Source organism: Octopus sinensis, linkage group LG26, assembly GCF_006345805.1.
Source record: "Octopus sinensis linkage group LG26, ASM634580v1, whole genome shotgun sequence".
NCBI classification, from domain to species: domain Eukaryota; kingdom Metazoa; phylum Mollusca; class Cephalopoda; order Octopoda; family Octopodidae; genus Octopus; species Octopus sinensis.
Window position 1 is genome coordinate 1334707 of NC_043022.1, and position 17962 is coordinate 1352668.

The window sequence follows — 17962 nt, forward strand, 5'->3', positions numbered from 1 at the left end:
ATCATTGACTATTTCGATCTCTCTCTGGGTCAGGTGTGTCTCTCTCTTATTTTCTTACAACTATTTTCACCTGTTTGTTTTCTGTTCATGGTTGCATTTCTCTCTTCTCACACACGGTTGAACGCATTCATGCGTGGTCTGGTTTGAACGTGGTTCGTTTCAGGTGCGCGACCTGGCTTTCTTTGTCACGCCTGCGTAGGTTATAACAATATTTAAGGATTAAAACAAAAAGGTGTCAGTAGTTATAATAATCGTGGTTGTTGTAATAAGTAATTTCTTTTCTAATGAGGATAAATGTAGGTTATTGAAAAATTCTTTTGGTATTATGCGAGAACAAAACTGTTTCATTGATGACATACTAAAAAAAAAAAAATGTTTACCTCGTCAAAAGACAACGAACGACTCGATACTTGTTGCTACTATATATATATATATATATGTGTGTGTGTGTATATATATATATATATATATATGGGCGTGTGGTAAGTAGCTTGTTTCCCAACCACATGGTTCTGGGTTCAGTCCCACTGCGTGGCACCTTGGGCAAGTGTCTTCTACTATAGACTGGGGTCGGCCAAAGCCTTGTGAGTGGATTTGGTAGACGGAAACTGAAAGAAGCTCATTGTATATGTGTGTGTGTGTGTGTGTCTGTGTTTGTTCTCCCACCATCGCTTGACAACCGATGTTGATGTTACATCCCTGTAACTTAGCAGTTCGGCAAAAGAGACCAATATAATAAGTGCTAGGCTTACAAGGACTAAGTCCTGGGGTCAGTTTATTCGACTATAGGTGGTACTCCAGCATGGATGCAGTCAAATCACTGAAACAAATAAGAAAAATGAAAATACATGCATAAATGTAATTCTTTCCACAAATAAACTGCACTTCATATTCAAGGCTCTGATGAAGCTACAAATGGTGTTACTCAAGCACTCAACTATGAGTCTTACAGCAGAAACAGCTGTTAGCTAATGAAGTTCATAAGATAATCGTTTGTCATATTAATATTATTATCAAAGGCGGTGAGCCATCAGAATCGTTAGCATGCTGGGTGAAATGCTTAGTGGTATGTCGTAGCTCTTCACGGTTTGAGTTCAAATTCAACCAAGGTCGACTTTGTCTTTCATCCTGTTGGGATTGATAAATTAAGTACCAGTTAAACACTGGGGTTGATGTAATCGACTTATTCTCTCCCTCCAAATTTCAGGCCTTGTGCCTTTAGTAGGAAGGATTGTTATTATTATTATATACATGTGAGTCTCCAGTTGGTGGAGCTAGTGGACTAGACTAGTGTGGAGTAGTGTTCATCTATGTGGTTGCTCGATTGCTAAATAAAACAGCCAAAATCACTCCTTAAATGAAGACACCTCACTGTTGCTATCTTCTTAAAGAAATAACACACCACATGATATAGGTGGTGATAAAAAACAACAAAAACCTACAGAATCTTATTAGGACAGTGTGGTCATGTCTGGAATGCGTTTGATCAAAGAGCTGCTTAATCTGAACCTTTAAAGCAGTGATCCTCGAATTTTTTTGCCCCTAGGGCAGATTTCATTTATGGCAATTTTTCCATGGGCTGGGGGATCATATGCATAACCAAAACACAATCATCATCATCGTTTAACGACCGGTTGGACGGTTCAACTGGGGTCTGGGGAGCCCGAGGGCTGCACCAGGCCAGTCAGATCTGGCAGTGTTTCTACAGCTGGATGCCCTTCCTAATGCCAACCATTCCGAGAGTGTAGTGGGTGATTTTATGTGCCACCGACACAGGTGCCAGACGAGGCTGGCGAACGGCCACGCTCGGATGGTGTTTTTGTTTTTTTTATGTGCCACCGACACAGGTGCCAGACGAGGCTGGCGAACGGCCACGCTTGGATGGTGTTTTTTTATGTGCCACCGACACGCGAAATATACAATTAATTATTACAAATATATTTCAAACATGTATTTTGTGTATTATACATAAAAACTACATGTATGTTAGATTGCTCTGACGTATGTCAGGTGGCTTTTATGCTGCTGGTAACATGTAGCTTAGTACAACCTGTTGCATGTTGAGGCCATTGATGACGAAACCGGCAACCCCACTGAGCTTTTCTGGTGAGGAGGGTAAGTTTTGGACACCCTGCAGGATGAGAAACAAGACCATCACAGGGTGGGAGAACTGGGGAAAGTGAATGGCCAATCAATATAGTTAAGGGTAGAGTTAAATGGAGGTGCGTGGCTTAGTCGTTAGGGTATCAGCATTATGATTGTAAGATTGTGGTTTCGATTCCTGGACTGGGTGACGTGTTGTGTTCTTGAGCAAAACACTTCATTTCATGTTGCTCCAGTCCACTCAGCTGGCAAAAATGAGTAGCGCTGCAATGGACTGGCGTCCCGTCCAGCTGGGGAACACATACGCCATTGAAACCGGGAAACTGGGCCCATGAGTAAGGTGGCGAGTTGGCAGAAATGTTAGCATGCTGGGCGATATGCTTAGTGGTATTTCATCTGCCGTTACGTTCTGAGTTCAAATTCCGACGAGGTCAACTTTGCCCTTCATCCTTTCAGGGTCGATTAAATAAGTACCAGTTAATCACTGGGGTTGATGTAATCAGCTTAATCCCCTTGTCTGTCCCCTCTATGTTTAGCCCCTTGTGGGCAATAAAGAAATAAATATGGTTAAGGGTAGATGGTTCTCACCTGTTGCAGTGAAGATAATCCATCTCAGAGAAGGAAATCTTTGAAATAAAAACCATTCAGCAAGGACTTACAACCAATTGATACTATTTTGCACAGAAGAAGTTATGACATGATGCTAGAGTTTCATCTGTTAACAACTTGTTACATATATTATACTTATATAGTATAATATATGTATACTATATAAGTGGCTGTGTGGTAAGAAGCTTGCTTCCCAACCACATGGTTCCAGGTTCAGTCCCACTGTGTGGTACCTTGGGCAAGTGTTTTCTACTATAGCCTCAGGCCACCAAAGCCTTGTGAGTGGATTTGGTAGACGGAAACTGAAAGAAGCCTGTCGTATATGTATGTGTGTATTTGTGTCTGTGTTTGCCCCCGCCACCATTGCTTGACAACTGATGTTAGTGTGTTTACGTCCCTGTAACTTAGTGATTCATCAAAAAGAGGCCGATAGAATAAGTACTAGGCTTACAAAGAATAAGTCCTGGAGTTGATTTGTTTGACTAAAGGTGGTGCTCCAGCATGGCCACAGTCAAATGACTGAAACAAGTAAAAGAATAAAAGAATTACATATATAATATAAACACATTTCATACGGTTGGGTATCAAAAGGTTCACAGACTCGTTACATTTAATTAAAAAAAACTTATTTACTTAAGTTTTAACCTTATCTCCTTTGAAATAGTGATCTTGCACAGCAATACACTGGTCCCAGTGTTCCTGCAACTCTTGGAATCTGGCCTGGAAGTCGTTTTTTGTGAGGGAGTTAAGGACCTTCTGCAATTCACCCTGGATCTTGACAACAGTCTTAAAACAGCAACTTTTGAGCAGCATTTTCATCTTGGGGAAGAGATGGATGCCTGCAGGTGCTAAATCTGGTGAATAGGTCGGGTGCAGAAGTGGTACCATGTTGTTCTTTGGTGAGGAGAGCTTGGTGACAGGGTGCATTGTGCTCTTGAAGAATCCAATTCTTCATGCTCCACTGATCCGGTTGCTTCCGCTGAATGTCCTCCCTCAAACACTTCATAATATTATGATGGATGGAAGCACTCCGTCGGTTACGACGACGAGGGTTCCGGTTGATCCGAATCAACAGAACAGCCTGCTCGTGAAATTAACGTGTAAGTGGCTGAGCACTCCACAGACACGTGCACCCTTAACGTAGTTCTCAGGGATATTCAGCGTGACACAGAATGTGACAAGGCCGGCCCCTTGAAATACAGGTACAACAGAAACAGGAAGTAAGAGTGAGAGAAAGTTGTGGTGAAAGAGTACAGCAGGGATCACCACCATCCCCTGCCGGAGCCTCGTGGAGCTTTTAGGTGTTTTCGCTCAATAAACAACCACAACACCCGGTCTGGGAATCGAAACCGCGATCCTATGACCGCGAGTCCGCTGCCCTAACCACTGGGCCATTGCGCCTCCTCATAATATTATAATAGAAGTCTCAATCAACAATCTTTCCCTGGAGGACAAGTTCTCAATGCGCAATATCACATTTCTGGTGGTGACACTTGTGACAGGTCTTCCATATCACCCATTGTCTTCTGCATTGCTCATCGTCTTCCATATCACTCATCTTCTTCCAGAGACATTCTTCCATTTTTGAAGTACCCTCACCACTCGAAACATTGCACACGGCCCATTACTTTGTCGCAGTAAGCTTGCTGAAGCGTGACCGATGTCTCTGTAACAGACTTCCCCAGTTTAACACAAAAAAGTTTCATGTTGGCTCTTTGTCCCTGTCCATGACAAAAATCACAAAAACTCAAATTTCACAACTTACAAAGTAAACACAGCATTGTCACTTGGCACACTGCCTCATGAAGGTCACCGCTAGCTCCCACTGCACATGCAACCATGTGCTGCCATCTGTTGGTGCACTACAAAATGAGCCCAGGAACTTTTTGACACTACCTCATATATAATACATATATATTATATATAGTACATATATGATACATTTATATATATATATAATAATATATATATATAATGTTACTGTGTGCTGCCATCTGTTGGCATGCTGCAGAACTAGTCCTGGAACTTTTTGATACCACCTTGTGTGTGTGTGCGTGTTTGTATTTGTAGTTCTCTGAAAAATTCACTGAGCTACAGGTGGTGACATTGTGGACATGTTCCCTGTTGAGTAATTGTCTTGGGAACTTTGCACATTGAAAGACTTGTAGAGTGGGAGTTTCTTTACATGAAAAACTGGTAAGGTTGGTCAATAGGAAGAGCATCTGTCTGTGACTGTAAAGCAATACCTCAGTAATATATTCATCTGGACTCCTTTCTTTACTATCTTATTCTGGCAGATCCCCATTAGCCATGTGATGTTTAAAAACCAGTCTTATAGATAATTCTTTCAAAATTCCTATTTTGTTTTTCTCCCATTTACTTGTGTGGGTTTGCAATAAAACTCGCCGTGAGGACATGTTTTAGTGGCCAGAAAAATGTTAAACTATGTAAAATGTTAGAGAAAGAAATCTTGTTGTTTCTTACAATGAATACATCTAAATCAGTGGTTCTCAACCATTGGACCCCTTTCGTTACCATTCTATTCTGGCAGATCTCCAAAGCCATTCAATGTTTAAAAACTAGCTTTATAGATTCTTATTTCTTTATTGCCCACAAGGGGCTAAACATAGAGGAGACAAACAAGGACAGACAAAGGGACTAAGTCGATTACATCGACTCCAGTGCGTAACTGGTACTTAATTTATCGACCCCGAAAGGATAAAAGGCAAAGTCGACCTCGGCGGAATTTGAACTCAGAACGTAACGGCAGATGAAATACCGGTAAGCATTTCGTCTGGCTTGCTAACGTTTCTGCCAGCTCGCTCAGTCTTCTAGATTTTTCTTTCAAAATTCCTGTTTTGTTTTCCACCCATTCGTTTGTGTGGGTTTTGCAATAACACTTGCTGGGAGAACATGTCTCTGTGGTTGGAAACATGTTGAATTATGTAAAACATTAGAGAAAGAAACCTTGTTGATTCTTGCAATAAATACATCTAAAGTAATGGTTCTCAACCATTTTTTAACCTGTGGATCCCTTTCATTCTTGCAGATTCCCATAGCCATTCAATGTTTAAAAACTTGCTCCATAGATAGGCGCAGGAGTGGCTGTGTGGTAAGTAGCTTGCTAACCAACCACATGGTTCCGGGTTCAGTCCCACTGCGTGGCACCTTGGGCAAGTGTCTTCTGCTATAGCCCCAGGCCGACCAACTGAAAGAAGCCCGTCATATATATGTATATATATATGTGTGTGTGTGTATGTTTGTGTGTCTGTGTTTGTCCTCCTAGCATTGCTTGACAACCGATGCTGGTGTGTTTATGTCCCCGTTACCTAGTGGTTCGGCAAAAGAGACCAATAGAATAAGTACTGGGCTTACAAAAGAATAAGTCCTGGGGTCGAGTTGCTCGATTAAAGGCGGTGCTCCAGCATGGCCGCAGTCAAATGACTGAAACAAGTAAAAGAGTAAAAGAGATACTTCTTGCAAAATTCCTATTTTGTTCATCACACATTCACTTGTGTAGGTTGAACTCTGTAAAACAGAGAAAGAAATCTAGCTGTTTTTTGCATTAACTACATCATCATCATCATCATCATCATCATCAATATATAATGTCTGTTTTCCATGCTGGCATGTGTTGGATGGATTGACAGGAACTGGTTAAGTAGGGGCCACACCTGGTTCCCCTTGTTTGTTTTGGCCTTGTTTCTACAGTTGGATGCCCTTCCTAATGCTAACCACTTTATAGAGCGTATTGGGTGGTCTTTTAAGTAACACCTTGGTTTTAGGATCTCAGTTCTGTAGTGGTGGGCAGGTCTTCTCAAGTACAGCAATGCACCACATATCTTGATCCTCTTTTATTCCCTTCATAATGTTCAGCGTTTTGAGGTTGGCCTTTAAAACTTCGGCCCAGGTCTTCCTGGGTCTCCCTCCACATCTATAGCAAAATGTTTTCATTGACCCTTAAAATAATACTGTGGACCCAATTTTCTATTTTGCATAGTAAACTTTATTGGGTCGTATGGACCCTGGTTAAGTACCACTGATCTAAACTATGCTTGCATGAATAAAGAACACAAGTGAATGAATAAGCTGCTATTTCTAGCTGGTCAAGTGACATTTGTCTTTGAACTCCATTTTACTCATCACCATCTTTACAATTATAAGAAAGATCATTAAAGATAATCCTTTAATCTCTTAATTCGCCTTTCTATTCCAAGGTAGAGGCAGATCCAGGAAGACGTGGGGCAAAGTGGTGAAGCATGATCTTTGAACTTTGAGCCTCACAGAGGCAATGACTAGTGACCGAGACCTTTGGCGATGTGATGTACTTGAGGGGACCTGTCAAGCCAGGTGCACCCATGCTGGTGGCACATAAAGGACACCTTTCAAGTATTGGGCCTGACGGAGGCAAAGTGGTTGAGTTTCTTTTGAGTGTTGGGCCTCGTGGAGGCCGTGACCGAGACCTTTGGCATTATGTCGTGCTTGAGAAGATGACTCATCAAGCTGAGCAAAATAGCAGACATGGCAGATACCGGTGTCACGCAAATTGGCACCTGTGTCGGTAGCATGTAAAAGCACCTCAGTGCCATGCAAATGGCACCCATGCCGGTGGAATGTAAAAGCACCCATTACACTCTTGGAGTGGTTGACGTTAGGAAGGGCATCCAGCTGTAGAAAACCATGCCAAATCAGACTGGAGTCTGGTGCAGCCTTCCAGCGTGCCAGTCCGGTCAAACTGTCCAACCCATGCCAGCATGGACAATGGACATTAAGTAATGATGATTCTATTGCTTCTAATTTGTGTAATGCTAAATTTCCTTACGTCTTTAGTGTTGGCCATAATCTGGTTGTCTCCCAGAGGTCACACTTTTTTCTCAACTATTGCTCAATGTAAACATATCCTTCGTACTTGTTTAGGTTCTTCAAAGATCTTTTGGTTGTTTGCCTTTATTGGAGTTTTTGTTTAGTGTCCCTTAACCCTTTAGTGTTTGCATTATTCTGCCAAAATTAATGCTTTTTTATCCACATTGTTTTGAACTAATCATGCATTATCTTGTAGCTATGAGATTTTGATGAGGTGGCTGTTAATTTTTTAAAAGATATTGTAGGGTTGGTGTGAGAGACCAGATATGGCTAATTTGAACATAGAACAGGCAGAATACTTTTGGCCGGATATGGCCGGTTTAATTGCTAAAGGGTTAATTCTGTATTTCTGTTACTTATACCATTTCCTTCCTCATTTATATACAAGGGTTGCTCCCATCGGTTTCAACATATGAGTGTTTGAAGGAGAGGACTTAAAGAGAGATGCAAATTGCACTTGCATTATAACAACATTCTTAAGTATTTTGGATGTGTGGTAAGAAGCTTGTTTCCCCACCACATGGTTCCGGGTTCAGTCCCACTGTGTGACACCTTGAGCAAGTATCTTCTACTATAGCCTTGGGTCAACCAAAGCCTTGGGAGTGGATTTGGTAAATGGAAACTGAAAGAAGCCTGTCATATATATATCTATCTGTGTGTGTGTCTTAGTGTGTGTGTTTGTTTCCCGATCCCAACTTGAGAACTGATGTTTGTTTGCTTATGTCCCCATAACTTCGCAGTAAGCAGAAAAGACTGATAGAATAAGTACTAGGCTTAAAAAATAAATAAAAGTCCTGGGGTTCATTAGTTCGATTAAAACCCTTCAGGGCCGTACTCCAACATGGCCGCAGTCAAATGACTGAATCAATCAAAAGAATAAAAGAATTCTTCAAATTTTAGAAAAAAAGAACAAAAGCAAAACTGAATTTAAAAAAAAAAAACTTCTGTTGTTAGTTTTAAATTTTGCATGTCATTCTGTTATCAGTCAGAAAGCAAAACCTGATAAAGGAATTGTTTTACAGCTGGATGCTCTTCCTGTCACTAATACTGATCTGTTTTTTCAAGTAAGGCGTCTCTTATATCACATGTCTTTGAAGGCACAAAGCCAGAGGACAATTCATTGACAGGTGTAATGACAACAATGTCACCGCTTGTAGATCAGTGATTTTCAAAGAAGTACATACACTTGCATCAGAAATTAATTAGCACTTCTCAAATTTCTACATTAAATAGGTTAAATCAATTAACCTATGAACTGTCCAAAACGTCTTACGCGATGAGAAAACTTAGTATGGTGTGATTTCGGTCCTTGCGAGGCGCTACCTATATCTATTAAACAAAGGAAGATTTGTCTGCATCCGCACTCCAAGTTGTTGTTGCACTGCTATGTCAACATCATAAGGCTGTAGACTCTCAAACTGCTCTGCAAACAAAGTTACGTCATCGTTCTGCGCAACAGTGAACTCGCAACAAAGCAATAGTTCGAGATATGGCCACTAGGTGACAGCGCATACCTTGAGTGAAGAGCAAATCAAGGGTGCTAATTAATTTCTGACGGTAGTGTATATCAGCACACACATATCCACACTTTAATCGTTTAGCATTGAGATTATTCTATCAAATGTAATGCTTATTCATTCACGATGATTTGAATTAGGTTGCGCAATTACCCACATGTACAATACATGCACATACCTTTGTGTCTCCATGTTGAAGCATGTATTAACCCCCCCAAAAAAAACCCAAAACCATGTTAAAATAACATTACTACCATTCCCTCTCCCTCCATCTCTCAATTTTCCTTTCTTCCCTCCAAGTCTGTCAACAAATTTTCTTCGACATTTTCCAACCATTATTACCAAATTTCCATGACATTTCTTGAATTTGTTTTTATTCTTACCATTTTTTTTTAATTTCTCATCTTCATTTTCTGTCAATTATTTTCTTTTACATTTCTCTCCTCACCTTCCTTCTCTTTCTCTTTTATTTCCCCCCCTCTTTTCTTTGGGTTTGCTAACCTTATTTTCGGGTTTAGATTCCCTACTGTCTAACCTTAATTTCAATTGTAATCTTATTATTGATTAACCCTTTCGTTACTGTATTTATTTTGAGATGCTCTGTGTTTCTTTCAATTACTTTAGATATAACGAAGAATTTAGTAAAATAACTTAGTTATCATTCAGCTAGTGTTAGGAACATAAATTGTGACTAAGGTATGGTGTAAGATTTTATTTCAAAACTTATGAAAACAAGACATTTGTACTCAGAGCCAGAGCTGGTTTCAGCCGGGTTGGTAGCGAAAGGGTTAATGAAGGATTAATTGTTAGAGGTCAAACCAAAAGCTGTCTTTAACGATGTAGCTTAGCATTTCCTAACTTTTTTACTCTTGGAGTGCAGGAACCCTTGATATATATTCCATGTTTTGGGAAACCCCTAAATAAAAACTGTAACGGTAATACTTTCCTTTTGCCTTTGGCTGTCTGATTGTTTGCTTTTCAACCATGGGGTTTCAAGTTCAGTCCCACAGCATGGCACACTAGGCAAATGGCTTCTACTATAGCCCCAGGTTGATCATTGTGTTGAGTGGATTTGGTAGAAGGAAACTGAAAGAAGCCCATTGTGCATGTGCGTTTGTGTTACTCTCTCCTTGTCTTGACATTGTTTAATAGTTGTAAATAAGTGTCAGCACAGCCTTCCAGCATGCCAGCCCAGTCACACCATCCGACCCATGCCAGCATGGACAACGGACGTTAAATGATGATGATGTCCTTCACTTCTAATCTATTATATAAAATCCGTTCTGTCTGTCTGTGTGTGTGTCTTCTAGGATCTCGGGCATCCTCCATCCGATTGTGTTCAAATTTGATATGTAGATACCAATGGTATCAGGGTGTGTATAAATCTTGAAAAAATTACAAAAATCGATTCCAGGTGAGAATGCGATTGATAAAGCCGTGGTCTTTGGAATAGAAAAAAATGTCTGTCTTTAGTTTTTCTTTTGCTGGTGTCTCAAATTTAGGTTAAATCAGTGTTTCTCAAAGGGGAGGCTTATGGGATGGTCGGACAAGTTGTTTTGAGAAAATTTGGTTTAAATGTTTGACAACTCAGTACCGTCCATTGGATGGGGGGCGTTTTGCTTGTCTTCCATAGAAACGTGTCCAGCCTGGGGGAAATGTTACCCTCCTTGAAAACTGATGAGTGTTGATGAGAGAGGGCATCCAGCATAGAAAATTTATCTTGTCTACATGAATTCCATCCAACTCCTGCAAGTATGGGGAAAAGGACATTAAAATATCATGCTGATATCTCTGGATCTGTATTATTCCCTGCATCATTTCCTGTGCAATATGAGGTAGATTTGGTTGCTGTTTGTAGCAGACAAAGAGACCATGTAGAGCAGTAGTTCTGAAGTGGGGCCCATGCTAGCTGAACTGTTAATTGGGGATTCATAATTATATTTTACAGGTCCATGAAAAAATTTTATTGGGATGTATTTATCGCAAAAAACAACAACAACTAGGTTCTTTCTCTAACTTTTTACAAAGTTCAAACTACACAAGTTAATGTGTAATGGGGGTCCACCAGAATAAAATAGTAATCAAAGGGGTCCATAGATAAAAAAAATGGTTGAGAACCTGAAGAAATTTTGTTTTAAATGTATGTATTGAGAGAAACAGCTGGGTTCCTTTCTCTACCATTTTACATAGATTCAACCTACACAAGTTCATGTATGAAAAACAAAATAGGAATTTTGAAAGAAATTTCTATAAAACTAGTTTTTTTAAACATTGGCTATGGGGGTCCATTAGAAGAAATTAGAAATGAAAGGAGTCCATAGGGGAAAAAAATGGTTGAGAACAACTGACGTAGAGGCTGGGTTGTTAGCTTGTATTAGAAGCAGTAAATTAAGTTCCTGTCAGATCATGGCTGGTGTTCACAGCTCTCAGCCGTCTGACATGTTCACTGTGTACTAAGACTGCACTGTAACAGCTTAAGAAAACATGAAGTTTACTACCTGGAACACTTCTTAGGTTTTAATTAATTCCAGGTATTGCTTTCATATAGTCACGACTGGTTGTGTTGCTTTTGGCCACAGATCCACCCAGGGTAATGCTTTTATGGAGGTGGCTCAATTGAATCTTCCGTAAAAAAAAACTCTCTTTAGGCTTGGGGTCCCTGGGTGGTGGTGAGCAAAACCCAAGGGCACACACTTTAATTATAGCCCCTAGATGGTCTTCTTCATCTGTGCATGTAAATCCAGTTGTGAATCCGGGGCATCCAGTTGTGAAGTCATGCCAAAACTATCCTGGCCTGTGCTAGTGCCACGTAAGAGTGGAGGCGCAATGGCCCAGTGGTTAGGGCAGCGGACTCGCGGTCATAGGATCGCGGTTTCGATTCCCAGACCGGGCGTTGTGAGTGTTTATTGAGCGAAAACACCTAAAAGCTCCACGAGGCTCCGGCAGGGGATGGTGGTGATCCTTGCTGTACTCTTTCACCACAACTTTCTCTCACTCTTACTTCCTGTTTCTGTTGTACCTGTATTTCAAGGGGCCGGCCTTGTCACTCTCTGTGTCATGCTGAATATCCCCGAGAATTACGTTAAGGGTGCACGTGTCTGTGGAGTGCTCAGCCACTTACACATTAATTTCACGAGCAGGCTGTTCCGTTGATTCGGATCAACCGCAACCCTCATCGTCGTAACCGACGGAGTGCTTCCATCCAGTGCCACGTAAAAAGCACTGAGTCCACTCTGCCGAGTGGTTGGTGTTAGGAAGGGTATACACCTGTATAAACCCTGCCAAAACAGACACAGTAGCCTAGGGTAGTTTTCTACCTGGCCACCCATACTTGCTGGAAGATGGATGTTAAAGGATGGTGATGACGATGAAAGCAGAAATTTTAAATAAATTTAAATGAAGGATTCCAATTCTTTGAAAGCGTTGGTTAGAACAATGTGAATCCTTGTAGAGGTGTGTGGCTTTGTGGTTAGTGTGTTTGACTAATGAGTGTAAGATTGTGGGTTTGGTTCCTGGATTGGGCAGTGCATTGTTTTCTTGAGCAAAACACTTCATTTCACGTTGGTCCAGTCCACTCAGCTGGCAAAAATGAGAAATCCTGTGAAGGACTGGAATTCCATCCAGGTGGGGAATTTATACGCCATGAAACCAGGAAACCAGCCCTTGTGAGTCAACATGACTCAAGAAAGTAATCTTATCTTTCACTGTACCTAATGTGAATCCTTCATTTAATCCTTTAAACTGCGGAATTAAATTTCCTGGTCATTCCAGTAATGAGGTTAAATATCTGACCAAAAAATAGAATTGGTGTAGATCTTGCAAGTCATGTTGCCTCAAAAACTTGTCATATCTCGACAAGAAATAATTTCAAACATGATATTCCTCAACAAAGGATCATCATCATCATCATCGTTTAACGTCCGCTTTCCATGCTGGCATGGGTTGGACGGTTTGACTGAGGACTGGCGAGCCACATGGCTGCACCAGGCTCCAATCTGACTTGGCAGAGATTCTACAGCTGAATGCCCTTCCTAACGCCAACCATTCCGAGAGTGTAGTGGGTGCTTTTACGTGCCACTGGCACAAGAGCCAGTCCGACAGTACTGGCGATGGCCATGCTCAAATGGTGCCTTTTATGTGCCACCTGCACAGGAGCCAGTCCAGTGGCACTGGCAACGACCTCGCTTGAATGTTGTTTTTCGCATGTCACCGGCACAAGTGCCAACTGCCTTCTGTAGTAAAAGGGTAATGACATTTTGAATGGATATATCTGAGTTCCCCAGTAAAAAAGTTAATATACCAATATATATTTGGTTTTTGTCATGTTCCCAACACCATCTAAAATATATGAATATATATTTCTTTTATGGTGCTGTAAGCATTCTTTAAAAATAAGGCGGCGAGCTGGCAGAATCGTTTGCACACCGGGTGAAATGCTTAGCGGTATTTCATCCGTCTTTACATTCTGAGTTCAAATTCCACCGAGGTCGACTTTACCTTTCATCCTTCTGGGGTCAATGAACTAAGTACCAGTTATGCACTGGGGTCGATGAAATCGACTTGATCTCTTTGTCTGTCCTTGTTTGTCTTCTCTATGTTTAGCCCCCTGTGGGCAATAAAGAAATAGATATTTCTTTTATAATATTATGTTCCACATACTACCTTAATATACCAATATATTTTTGTCTTTTGCTATTTTCTAAACATCATTTTAACCCTTTAATTGTGAAATTAAATTTCATGCTTATTTCAGTAATGATGTTAACCCTTTCGTTACCATATTCCTGTTGAGATGCTCTGTGTTTCTTTCAATTCATTTTAAATATAACAAAGAATTTAGTAAAATAACTTAGTTATCATTTGTACTACAGAGCCAGAGGCAGTTTTGGCTGGGTTGATAACGAAAGGATTAAATATCTGCCAAAAACTATATTTGGCATTTTCTGCAAGTCACGTTGTTTCAATAAACTTGACATTTTCTCAACAGAAAATAATTTCAAACTTAATATTTCTCAGCAAAACCTAGATTGGTATATAAAGCTGCTTTCCACTGTTGAAGGATAATGTAATTTGGAGCAGATATATCTGATTTCTGCAGTAAAAAGAGTTAATATACCAATATATATTTGTCTGTTGTGATATTATGTTGTAAATACCATCTTAATATCTCAATATATTTTTGTCTTTTGTCGACTGGCTTCTGTGCCGGTGGCACATAAAAACCACCATCCGAACGTGGCCGATGCCAGCGCTGCCTCGACTAGCTCCAGTGCCGGTGGCACATAAAAAGCACCATCCGAACGTGGCCGATGCCAGCGCCGCCTTGGCTGGCTTCCGTGCCGGTGGCACATTAAAAGCACCAACCGATCATGTGCAGGTGGCACGTAAAAAGCACCCACTACACTCGTGGAGTGGTTGGCGTTAGGAAGGGCATCCATCTATAGAAACACTGCCAGATCAGACTGGAGCCTGGTGCAGCCCCTGGCTTCCCAGACCCCGGTCGAACCGTCCAACCCGTGCTAGCGCGGAAAACGGACGTTAAACAATGATGATGATGATGATGATGTTATGTTCCAAACATCATTTTAACCTGTTAACACCAAAATTAAATTTCATGGTTATTCCAGTGATGATATTAAATATCTGCCAAAAAGATAGAATTTTTTTAATTCTGCACGTCCTGTTGCCTCCATAAACTTCACATATCTCAATAAAATTGTTTCAAACATGACATTCCTTAATAAAAGATAGGTTGCTATATAAAACAGATTTATGTAATTAAGGATAATGTAATTTTGAGTGGTTATATCTGATTTCCACTTTAAAAAGGTTAAAAGTATTCCAGCCATGACCATCCTGTTTTTTTAAGGGCTATATTGGGGTACATTATCCAATGGCTCCTTTAACCCTTCAGTATTCAAACCGGCCGTATCTGACCGAAATAGTCTACATGTTCTATGTTCAAACCAACCAGATCCTGCCTCTTACACCTTCCTTACAATGTCCTTCCAAAAATAAGCAATCACTTTATGAAAATCTCAAAGTTACGAGACAATTCATGATTTAATTGAAAACAACGTGAATAAATAAGCGTTACATTCGACAGAATAATCTGAATGCAAAAGGGTTAAGTTGGTAGGATATTGATTTGAGGGAGATTTGGTTGTTATTTCTAGCAAGTCTAGTGATTCATGTTTCATGTCATCATGTGGGACAACCTTCGTATCTGTGGCTTTTCCTATTGCAAAAGGATTTTTTCACTCAATATTTCCATACTATTATTTGTAGCTTTATGTTAAGGCAGAATTGTTAGCACGCGGGACAAAATGCCTAGTGGTATTTTTTGCCTTTCGTCAACTTTGCTTTCGTCCTTCCAGGGTTTCTAAAATCAGTCCCTTGTTGGATACTTGGGTTGATTTCATCAACTAGCTACCTCCCCCAAAATTGCTGGCCCTGTGCCAAAAATTGAAATCATTCATGTGGCGAGCTGGCAGAGTTGTTAGTACACTGGAAAAAATGCCAAATGCATTTTTGCATTTTGTCCTTTCGGTGTTGCTAAAATAAGTACTTACTGAACGTTGGGGTCAATTTAGTCAACTAACTACCTCCCCCAAGTTTGCTGGCCTTGTGCCAAAATTCGAAACCGTTAATGTGGTAAGCTTGCAGAATTGTTGGCATGCTTGGCGGCATTTTTCACTGAGGTCGACATTGCTTTTTGTTCTTTCAGGGTCACTGTAATAAGCACTTGTTGAATACTGGGGTTGATTTAATCAACCAGGCTCCTTCCTTGCAAATTTCAAGCCTTCTGCATACAGCAGAAAGGATTATTCTTTTTTTTCTTTTACTCGGTTCAGTCATTTGACTGGGACCAAGCTGGAGCACTGCCTCGAAGGGTCTTAGCCAAACAAATCGACTCCGGGACTTTTCTAAGCCTAGTACTTATTCTACCGGTCTCGTTTTGGCCGAACCACTGAGTTACAGAGATGTAAACACACCAACACCAGTTGTCAAGGGGTGATGAGGGAGGGGACAGACGGACACAAAGATACACACAATTATACACATACACACACACACACACAGACACACACACAGACACGATGGGGTAGTTTTAAGTACTTCAAATTCTGCAGTTAAATGTGAATAAAAATAGTATTAGCACAAGTTTTTTTTTTCTATTTGTAACTGATTAAATTACCACAGAAATATATATATAGAAATATATATATCTTCTTTATATATAAAAGAGAGGTTGTGTGTCTGTCTCCTACGATTTAGATTCCTAACTACTCCCACATTTTGCGGTGCAGTTTAACCAAAAGCGGGTATCTTATAGTCGTGATTCATATCGAGCCCTTCTGGGTATTAGCGCGCATCTACGATGAGTCTACGATTTAAAAAAAAAATTACCATTATTTTTTTCCATTTTAATGCATTTTTTCGCTATTATATAAGGGAAGTAACTCTCTAAAAATGTCTCCGATGAGTCAACGATTTAAAAAAAAATTTACCATAATTTTTTTTCCATTTTTAATGCATTTTTTTCGCTATTTTTTGGCTATAACTCTCTAAAAATGCTTATATACAAACCCGAGCAACGCCGGGCGATACTGCTAGCAGGATATATATATATATATATACATATATATATATATATGTGAAACCCATAGAATTTAAAAGAAATTGAGATAAAGCCACTTTTGCTGTCCATAAACAGTTGCCACAGCCACATTAAATAACTTCGCTGCCCCTGTGACTGTGTCTACTGTGTCAGGAAGTTTAAAGTTCACCGTCAGTTTTTAACAGAAATACTTTTACCCATTTCCCTTCCACCCCCCTCTGCTTCTGTAGCCATTTGCTGCCTTCTGTCAGTCTGTGTACGAAATCTGAATTGCTTGGCACTGAAAGTGTTTCAGATTTCAGCTTTTTTATTATTTCTTTTTTTCAGATTTTGGAACGAACAATTGTACATTTGCATCTATAAAACTGGGACAGCCTTGAGATGTGACCCAAGTTAACTGTTTGTTTTCTAGTTGAGCTTGTACTTAGGCACCCATGGTTGTGGGTTCAGTCCTACTTCATGGCACCTCAGGCAAATGTTTTCAACTACAGCCCCCAGATTGATCAGATTTGGTAGATGAGCCTGTTGTGTATATATATATATATATATATATATATATATATATGTATGTATGTTTGTGTATCTGTGTTTGTCCCCCACCATCGCTTGACAACCGATGTTGGTGTGCTTATGTACCTGCAACTTAAGGCAGCGAGCTGGCAGAAACGTTAGCACTTGGGGTGAGATGCTTAGTGGAATTTCGTCTGTCTTTAGGTTCTGAGTTCAAATTCTGCCGAGGTTGACTTTGCCTTTCATCCTTTCGGGGTCGATAAATTAAGTACCAGCTGCATACTGGGTTTGATCCAATCGACTCCCACCCCCCCACAATTTTGGGCCTTGTGCCTAGAGTAGAAAAGAATATTAGCGAATGAAACGTGTAATGGTGAGTAAATAATGCCAGAACAATTTTCCAGGTTCCCATTTTGTTATGTAATAACTCTGCAAGCAATGTTTCCGGAATGTTCAACTCTGATATGTACCTCACATCAATGACAACAGCTACAGAACGGATTGTAAGACTGGAATAAGCAGATGAGCTTCAAGAGGACACACCTTGGATTTTAACACTACTTACACTTTATATATATATGTGTGTGTGTGTGTGTGTGTGTTTATATATATATATGTGTATGTGTGTGTGTATATATATATATGTGTGTGTGTATATATATATATATATATATATGTATATATATATATATATGTGATGCTAGTGCTGTGTGGTTGTTGCCAGTACTGCCTGACCGGC

At 40.2% G+C, this 17962-nt stretch overlaps 1 protein-coding gene and 1 long non-coding RNA gene across 4 annotated transcripts in view; one reads left to right on the forward strand and one right to left on the reverse strand.

Annotated features, from left to right (window-relative positions):
* The window catches only part of LOC115224754 (rab GTPase-binding effector protein 1), a 139758-nt gene that overhangs the window by 3390 nt on the left and 118406 nt on the right, over positions 1 to 17962 (forward strand). The window lies entirely within an intron of this gene.
* LOC118767982 overlaps positions 1 to 17962 on the reverse strand; it is a 71657-nt gene that overhangs the window by 115 nt on the left and 53580 nt on the right. The window contains exon 3 of the long non-coding RNA XR_005003901.1: positions 1 to 191. This exon is cut by the window's left edge and continues 115 nt beyond it. This is a non-coding gene — a long non-coding RNA (uncharacterized LOC118767982). The remainder of the gene's footprint in view (positions 192 to 17962) is intronic.